Source organism: Petaurus breviceps, unplaced genomic scaffold (assembly GCF_028583685.1).
Source record: "Petaurus breviceps papuanus isolate PSGF00001 unplaced genomic scaffold, PetGlider_PUasm1.0 173, whole genome shotgun sequence".
Lineage (NCBI taxonomy): Eukaryota > Metazoa > Chordata > Mammalia > Diprotodontia > Petauridae > Petaurus > Petaurus breviceps.
Window position 1 is genome coordinate 35,821,667 of NW_027185759.1, and position 8,798 is coordinate 35,830,464.

General features: G+C 37.3%; 1 protein-coding gene across 7 annotated transcripts in view; it reads left to right on the forward strand.

The window, feature by feature from the left end:
* The window catches only part of NAALADL2 (N-acetylated alpha-linked acidic dipeptidase like 2), a 1,484,638-nt gene that overhangs the window by 399,767 nt on the left and 1,076,073 nt on the right, over positions 1–8,798 (forward strand). The window lies entirely within an intron of this gene.

Here is an 8,798-nt window from a genome sequence, read left to right on the forward strand (position 1 = left end):
TCTCTCTCTGTCTCTCTCTCTCTCTCTCTTTCTCTCTCTCTCTCTCTGTCTTTCTCTCTGTCTCCCTCTCTGTCTCTCTCTGTCTCTCTCTCTCTTTCTCTCTCTCTGTCTCTCTGTCTCTCTCTGTCTGTCTCTGTCTCTGTCTGTCTCTGTCTCTCTCTCTCTTTCTCTCTCTCCCTCCCTACCTTCCTCTCTCTCTCTCTCTCTCTCTCTCTCTCTCTCTCTATATATATATATATATATACATATATATATATGTGTGTGTGTGTGTGTGTGTGTTTGTGTGTGTGTGTTTGTGTGTGTGTGGTGTGTGTGTGTATATACATATTTAGAAAAATAGTTCAGTCATTTTCAATATTGTCTAATTTTTCCTGAGTCCATCTGTTTTTGTTTTTCTTAGCAAAGATACTGGAGTGGTTTGCCATTTCTTTCTCCAATTCATTTTATAGGTAAGGAATTGAGGCAAACAAGGTTAAGTGACTTACTAAGGGCCACATACACATAGTAAGTATCTAAGCCCAGATTTAAACTCAGGAAGTTGGTCTAACCATCTAAACATTATGCCACCTAAGTACCCCCAAAAGATATTTATAGCAGCGTTTTCTGTGGTGACAAAGAATTGGAAATTGAGAGAATGCCCATCAATTGAGGAATGGCTAAACAAGTTGTGGCATATAATTATCATGTAATACTATTGTGCTCTAAGAAATGATGAGCAGATTGCTTTCAGAAAAACCTGAAAAGACTTAAATGAACTGATGCAGAGTGAAGTGAGCAGAACCAGGAGAACATTGTGTATAACAGAACTATTGTTGCACAGTGAGCTGTGAATGACTTAGCTATTCCCCATGATACAAAGATCCAAGATAGCTCTGAAGGACTTATGATGAAAAATGCTATCCACCTCTAGAGAAAGAACTGATATAGCCTGAATGCTAATAGAAGCATACTTTTTTTACTTTGTTAATTGTCTGTTTTCTTTCACAACATGACTTATATGTTTTGTATGTGCATGTGTTATCTATATCAAATTGCTTGCCACCTCAAGGAGTGCAAAAGGTGGGAGCAAGGGGAAGAAAATTGGAAATATTTTTTTAATGAACATTAAAAATTATTTAATATGTAATTGGAAAAAATAAAATATTTTAAAAATCAACACACATACATGTGGGCACATGCACAGAAGTTTCCTTATCTCTCCTACCTCAGTTAGATTCCTTGAAATATCCTCCAACTTTTCTTATTTCTTTCCTCAAAGTCTGAACAGAACAAATTCAATGCATTTTCCCTTTGTTAGCCTTCATGAAAATCAACATACCCAGTCCCCCAAAACAATTCCTATTTTTTTTCTTTCTCTCACTAACCATCCTCACTTGCTTCTCTCAGTACTCTTGCCACTGGGTCATGCAGTAAATAAAGCATATTTAGAATCAGGAAGAACCAAGTTCAGACTGGCCTAGGGTGCCAGTAGAAACCCAAGGGAGTCACTTGACCTATCTCTAAGCCTTTGCTTCTTTCTCTGCAGATTGGAGATAATAATAACATTTATATCTGAGGGTTGTTGTGAAGATCAAAGAAAGTAACATGTTCAAAAGTCCTTTGTAAACCTGAAATCACTATAGTAATAAAAATTATTATTAAATATCTTATAAGTAACATTATTATCAATAATATTATTGCTAAAAGGCTAGCTATTATTACTAAATGCTAGCTCATACATCATCATCTCAAGGCCTTCCATCATTCTGGCTGCCCACCTCCAAATACACTCCAGGTTACCATGTCCTTCTTAAAATGTGGCACCCAGACCTGAATTATGGTCCTTTCACATTGCATGATTTCTAGGGTGAATAAACCCAGGCCTAGACTCTCACAGTACGGGAATAAGTCGGATGATCACATATTTCTGTTGCTATCCTGACACCTGCAATCTCTCATCTTCAATATCCTTGATGACTCAGGGCTGGGCTACGTAACTGTCTCTCTAAATGAGTTTGAGAGAAAATAAGGATTCTGGGTTTGTCAGGAATAATTTATTCCTGCATTAGGGGAAAATAGTAACTTATTACCACCCAGATTTCATGACGGTTTCCTTTCGAATATTCTTACATTCCAATTGAGTTGAGAGGATGTTAATTAGTGTGCAGATTTTTTTAATTGTCTATAATAGGAAGCTAATTAGTGTTTTGCTTAAAGAATGAATTTAAGAAAATGTGATTTGAACAGGGTATGGTTGTTGATAGTGTTGATGCAAAAAGCAGGGACTTCTGATTGAAAGCATAATACTTTCTGATTGTTTAATAATAGACCCCAGTTCTGGAAACAATAATTAGATAGCAGGGGCAGGAGGGAATAATTATAAGACTTAATACCAAGGACCTCTGACCCAGGTGCCTGAAAAAATTTTTGCAAGGCTTAACTTATTAACTCCTTGTGGAATTAGTCATTTTCTAGCACTGTGATGCCCTCATTTTTCTTATATAACTCTTTGGATTCTATAACTCAGTGACTATTTCTTATCTCGCCCTATTGGATTATAAGGGTGAAGAATGTTACTCAACTTTTTATTTCCCTCAGTGCTTACTGGGAAGTTTTACATACGTAGCAGTGCTTACTATATAGTAAGAATTTAACAAATGCTTTTCAATCAATCATTCATTCGATAAAAAATAATGTTTGTAGAATGAACAATTAGAGTAAGTGCTATGAGGCATAAGAGAAAAACTGATCATGGTCCCTTACCACAGGATTCTTACAATCTTGTTAGATAAGTCACACACAGGAGGTAATGAAACCATGAATTCATTCAACAAACATTTATTAGTGACCCAGTAAGTTGCAGGCATTATGATAGGCATGAAGAGGGACAAGATCAATAGGTAAAATAGCTCTGCCCTCAAGAACCTTATGTTCTATTGGAAATTCATTCTTATGAATTCAAGAGTGTCATAACCAGTAATGTCCTAATCTGTTGCCCTCTACTCTCATGCCACTGACCAGAGCTCTCAGGTGATACAAGGTCTCATCCTACATTTTTAAACTTATATTAAATTTGGTATTCAGGAAAACAAGATTATGCCTACAATGCTGTCCTCTATGGCATCTCCCATGAATATGTTAAAACCATTTTAAGGTTCCTTGATAAATATAAGAAGAAAATTAATGGTGTTGAACCATCTTTTCATAATCATTTTCAAGCAATGCATAACATAAGGTCAGGTTTGCTTGCCAAAGTTTTTTTTTGGCAACCTAACAAAGTCTCTTGGGTTGGGTGGGAGCAAGGGTCTGAATCTGTAATTTTTTTAGGCATGCCTTCTTCAAGAAATCATAGATTTCAAACCAGAAGGGACATCAGACGTTCCCTAGCCTAACTCATTCATCTTAAAGATAAGAAAACGGAGGCTCAGAGGCTTCTAGATTTGCCCATGGTCACAGTCAGTAAGTCTCAGAGGTGGGATTTTTGCCTAGCTCTGCTTGGCCCCAGGTCCTGAATTTTAGCCATTTATAACACATCCTTCCACTGGTACAAACTGACTACTTATATGGAGCTTAAATTCTGCATGAGTTTCCCAGGAACCAAGGGATAGAAAGACTTGCCATGATCACATAGCTGGTATGTACCAGAAGCAAGTCTTTTTTTTTAAAGCAATTGGGGTTAAGTAACTTGCTCAAGGTTACATGGCCAGGTGTTTCTGGGTGGATACTATCTGTCTGAACCCGGATTCGATCCCCAGATCATCCCAACACTGGGGCCAGTGCTCTTACTCGCTGTGCTACCTGGCTGCCCTGGAAGCAAGTCTTAAACACAAATCTTTCTGACTTCTGCTTCTTTCCATTCCATCATCCTGGCTTTTACACAAGTCTCTGCTTATTCTTCTTCCTCCAATAGCTCATTGAGTAAAGGGTCTCCGTTTTTTGCTTCCTTAGTAAAGCCCCAAGACTTCTAGTAAAATGCTTCTCACAGAGTGGGAGCTTCATAAATGTTGCCAGTTGACAGACTCAGAAGGCAAATATTTCCATTTTATATTTAACAGAAATGAAATATGAGCCAGGACTTCAGTTTGCATCTAACATATTACAGCTTAAAATAATCACAAGCTATAAAAAGAAAAGCACCATCATATTATAAAGGAAGCAAAAGAGAGGAGAATTATCCTGAGGAGGGAGTCTAAGCATTGGCCATAGGTCACACCTTCATGCTGGCAAGATTGGGAATGGAAGAAAGGATCTCTCAAGAAGCTAATGGCATATAAACAAACTTGATCCCATAATAACTGGCAATGCTTACTAATTAGCATTTAAATGTTTGCATCTCCATTAGCTTTGTGGCCCTCAAGCTTCCCTAGAAATTTCTTATTCAATCTTCCTATGAATAACAGAAGCATATGTTCCATCTTTTTCCCAGGTGCCTAGAACCTTTCCAAATCCACATGCCTTGTTGAGAGGTAGGAGAAGAATCTGGGCACCGTTAGCTGTGAAGGATGCCCCTCAGAAACATACATATTCATCATTTCTGGAGGTAGCCAGAACTGCATACGGACAGATGATCTAAGCTCTTGGCACATAGTTATTGTAGAAGATATAGGTGGCTTCTGTGATTTTTTTTTGGTTAATCTTCATCCTATTTTATGACTCACACCAACATTGTGATAAAGTTTTATGAGCTAAAAGAAAGGTAGGACAATTTTCTATGAACCTCTCTTGGCCTATGTTTCCCTTATGCAAAATGACAGGGAGTCAGACCAGATGATCATCAGTGTCTTTTTCAACTTCATACACACATGTATATGTGTGTATACATGTGTATATATATGCATATATACAAACATATGTATGTATAATATGTGTATACATTTATATGTATGTATATAATATATATCATTCTAACATTGAAACTCCTTTGATTCCACATATCAGTCTTCACCCCACACATTACATTTCCATAATTGTTTATATATAATATAAATATTTCATCATAAATGTTTTCAATGTATTCAGTTCATGTTATAAATATAGACTCTTTTGCCATTTTCTGGAGAGTAAGAGGAAATGTTAAAAATATGAACTATAAATTATAAGACACTTAATTGGATATTTATAGCATGCAGTTAAAAGACACATAGTAGGTATAGATAGGCTAAAATACGACATAGATAAGAAAACAATGAGAAGCTAATGAATGAATGAATTAAAAATCACTTAAATAAGTACTTAGTCTGTGACAAGAGTTGTAGTTGTTCAAAGACAGTCCCTAGGGGCGGCTAGGTGGTGCAGTGAGTAGGGCACTGGCCCTGGAGTCAGAAGGACTTGAGTTCGGATCCAACCTCAGACACTTCACACATACACAAAATTAGCTGTGTGGTCTTGGGCAAGTTACACAACCCCAACTGCCCTCCAAAAAGCAAAAAAAAAAGTCCCTATCCCCAAGGAACTTATATACTAATTGTAAAGAGAGAAGACCAATTTTTTTTTTATGGGAATGATGGCCAGGGATAGACCTGGAAAGCTGTAAGGATAGAGTCTTAGGACAATTACTATACCTCTCCTTTCCAGGATTGGTACTTTTAATTGGATTGTGTCATCAAAGAAGGGTATAAGTGAAAAATGAAGACAGGACAGAAATATATTCAACATCAATAGTCACAAGTGTATAGCTTGTGTAGTTCTTTTGGTTTCTTAGGCTCTTTGAAACTGAGGGAGGTCTCTAGTAAATTGGATGAAACCCTTGTGTTGGAAACTATGGAGGGTATGGACAAAAGTTGATCAGGTTAGGATGGTATCAATAGATTTCAATTTGCCTCAGTGAAAAAAAAAATAGCTATGTAGCTAAGATCACAAGTCCAGTGGAAATTAGAGTGTTTCTCAATGTATTTTAACATTAATAGTAATGGAAAAAAACATATGGAAATGGAAATGCAAAGGCACTGAGTCTCTGGTCGTGAATTTTTCTCATGCCAATAAACACAGGAAGTTCTCAAGGAAGACATAACTGTGACACTTTCAGTGAAGGTTGGCTTGGGCATCAGCCCATGAAAACATCTCCAGAGATAGTAAGCAACATCTATAACCTTATAGGGGGGACTATAACACTGGATAAAAATGGGTCAAATCCTAGGAATATTTTAGGGAGAAATTCTCATTTATATCATGCTTTCATAATTGAAATATAGCAGGATATCTAAACCCATGACAACAATAACAACATTAGTTAACCAAATCCTATTTCCTCTGTTCTGATGCTGGGAAGTCTCCAAAGTTATTAAGGTTGAATTTCTAGCTTTTAAAAAAATATCTCATAGCTTGGGGAAAAAGTAATGAAAAGTCTCTTTAGGGATAAGGCCTTATTGTAAGAGGGTCAGTGTAAGATATTTAGAGAGAGCCAGTTATAAACTATTGACTTTTCTGGATTTTAATGGATATTTTCCTACAAACTTTCCTCAAAGGGGGAACTGCTATGGGGTAGATATGGGAGAGGTAGATGTGAATTAGGGTTGGAATGTCAGTGCCTTCTTTGGTGGGTCTACTGAAGGATGGGGATACTTTTAATATATAACATAAATGTCAGCATTTATGAGTGTCATACAACTGTAGTGTAGCATATATGTGCATATATTTCTATTTCTGTTTTTGATCTACACGGTAAAAGGCCACTATTCTCTACTTCAGGAGGAATGATGGACTTTCCAAGTTCAAAAAGATCCTGAGGGACAGCATTACATTGTGAAAAGGACTAGCTTTGAAATCTTGAAAATCTGGTTTTCAAACTTTGTGACTCTGAGCAAGTCACTTAATTTCTCAGTGTCCCAGGATACTATCTACATCTGAAATTCCTGTACAAGCAGAAGATTTTCATTGGTGGAGATGATTTGCACATATAGATTCCCATACAAGTAACATCTCAAGTCCAGATCCCCACTATATCGCCCCCAAATTATAGAACAGATAGCTTAGAGATCATCTAGTTAAATTCTTTCATTTTAATGATGAGAAAACTGAGGAGGTTAGGCGATTTATTCAAGGTCACAGAGATGTGAAATGCTAGCGGCAGGATTTGAACCCAGGTCCTCTGACTTTAGAGATCTTTTTAATGTAACACCATAATGTTTTGTCTTCCTCTTTTCCTTATATTTTCCCCTCTTGCTAGGTTGGAGAGCTCTTCCTAGAACAGAAATCTGACCACGTCAGCCACTTAGTCAATAAACTGCTAGGGCTTCTAATTATTCCCATGATCAAATCTAAACTCCTCTGTTGGCATTTAAATCACTTCACAGTATGGAACTGACCTACTATAAAAACCTTATTGCACATTATTTTACTCTATGCTTTGGTCCAAACAACCTTACCTTGATATTCCTCATACACGGCACTCTGTCTCCTTCATTGTGCTTTTGCATTGGCTAGACCCCACACCTGAAGTGGACTGCCTCCTCAGAATCCCCAGTTCCCTTCAGGGCCCAGATCAAGTGTCATATTATAGATGAGGCCTCTTCTTAATCCTTCCTACACATCCTTCTGGTTCCTTCTCCATACATCACCTTTCATCTCTTTTCCATATATTTTGTGTGAACCTCAGTTTGTATGTTGTATCCTCTGACTGGACTGGAAGCTCATTGAGGATTGTTTTTTCTCTTATTTATTTTTTTAAAATCTGTTTATTTATTTATTTTTTTACTTTTTTTCCCAAATGCCTGGCATGTAGAAAGTGCTAACTAGATGCTTGTCAATTGATTATTGGAGCACTGTAAAGTAGCAGGGCTGTTTGCAGTGGCCAGGAATTCTTCTTCTTCTCTCTCTCCCACCAATAACAGAGAGAAAGAATGTCCCAAGTATGCTCTTTTAATTTCATGTTAGTTCACTACTTTGAGGTGAGGAGGGGCATTGGGGTGTCTTTCTAGGGTCATTAAAATTTTACTTCCACCCAAACATTTGCTCCACATAGGGAAGTGTGGAAATAGACCACCATTGTTTCTGACCACTAGTGGCTGCATTCTCTGTCCACTGTTGAGATAAGTTTCCTTTTCTTCAAGCTGTTAAGATACTATATCAAAAGTGGGGTTTAAGTAGCAAACAGATAATCCAGAGAATAAAACACATGCCCCCCTCACTGAGTACAAGGCTGTATTCAATCAAGGATATTCTTGGAAGGAAGCCTGTTAAAAAATTCAGTTCAAAGAGTTTGAAGACAGAGACAGAAATGGAGCAGAAATAAAGAGCCTTTTGAAATGGAAACCTCAGTATTCAGTGTTGCCTGTTTGACAAAGTAAAAGGGAACATACAGTACTGTTTCTTTAAGACAAAAAAAATTCTAGTCCTTGAATAGGCAGATGACAGTAAAGGACTTGTAGATGCATCCATAAAGAATCAGTGAATTCTTTTGTAGGGAACTTCTACTATGCAGCCACTGTCCACCATCATAGATCTGGATTACCTGTTACTGAGGAGGTCGATTTTAGGAGACTTCTTCGTGGTACTTTAGAGATTAAATGACCTGGTTAGGGGCACATAACCAGTGAGCGTCAGAAGTAGAGTTTGAATGCAAGTCTTCTGTACTTTAAGGATAGTTTGTGACTGATGTGTGTAGACCAGCTTGGTGAGTGTGTGTGTGTGTGAGAGAGAGAGACAGACAGACAGAGAGAAATAGAGAGAAAGATAGAGGAGAGAGAGGAAGACAGAGACAGAGGAGAAAGAGAGAGAAAGTAGATAAAAAGATACATGGTAGAGATAGATGATAGATGATAGATGATAGATAGGTAGATAGATAGATAGATAGATAGATAGATAGATAGATAGATAGATAG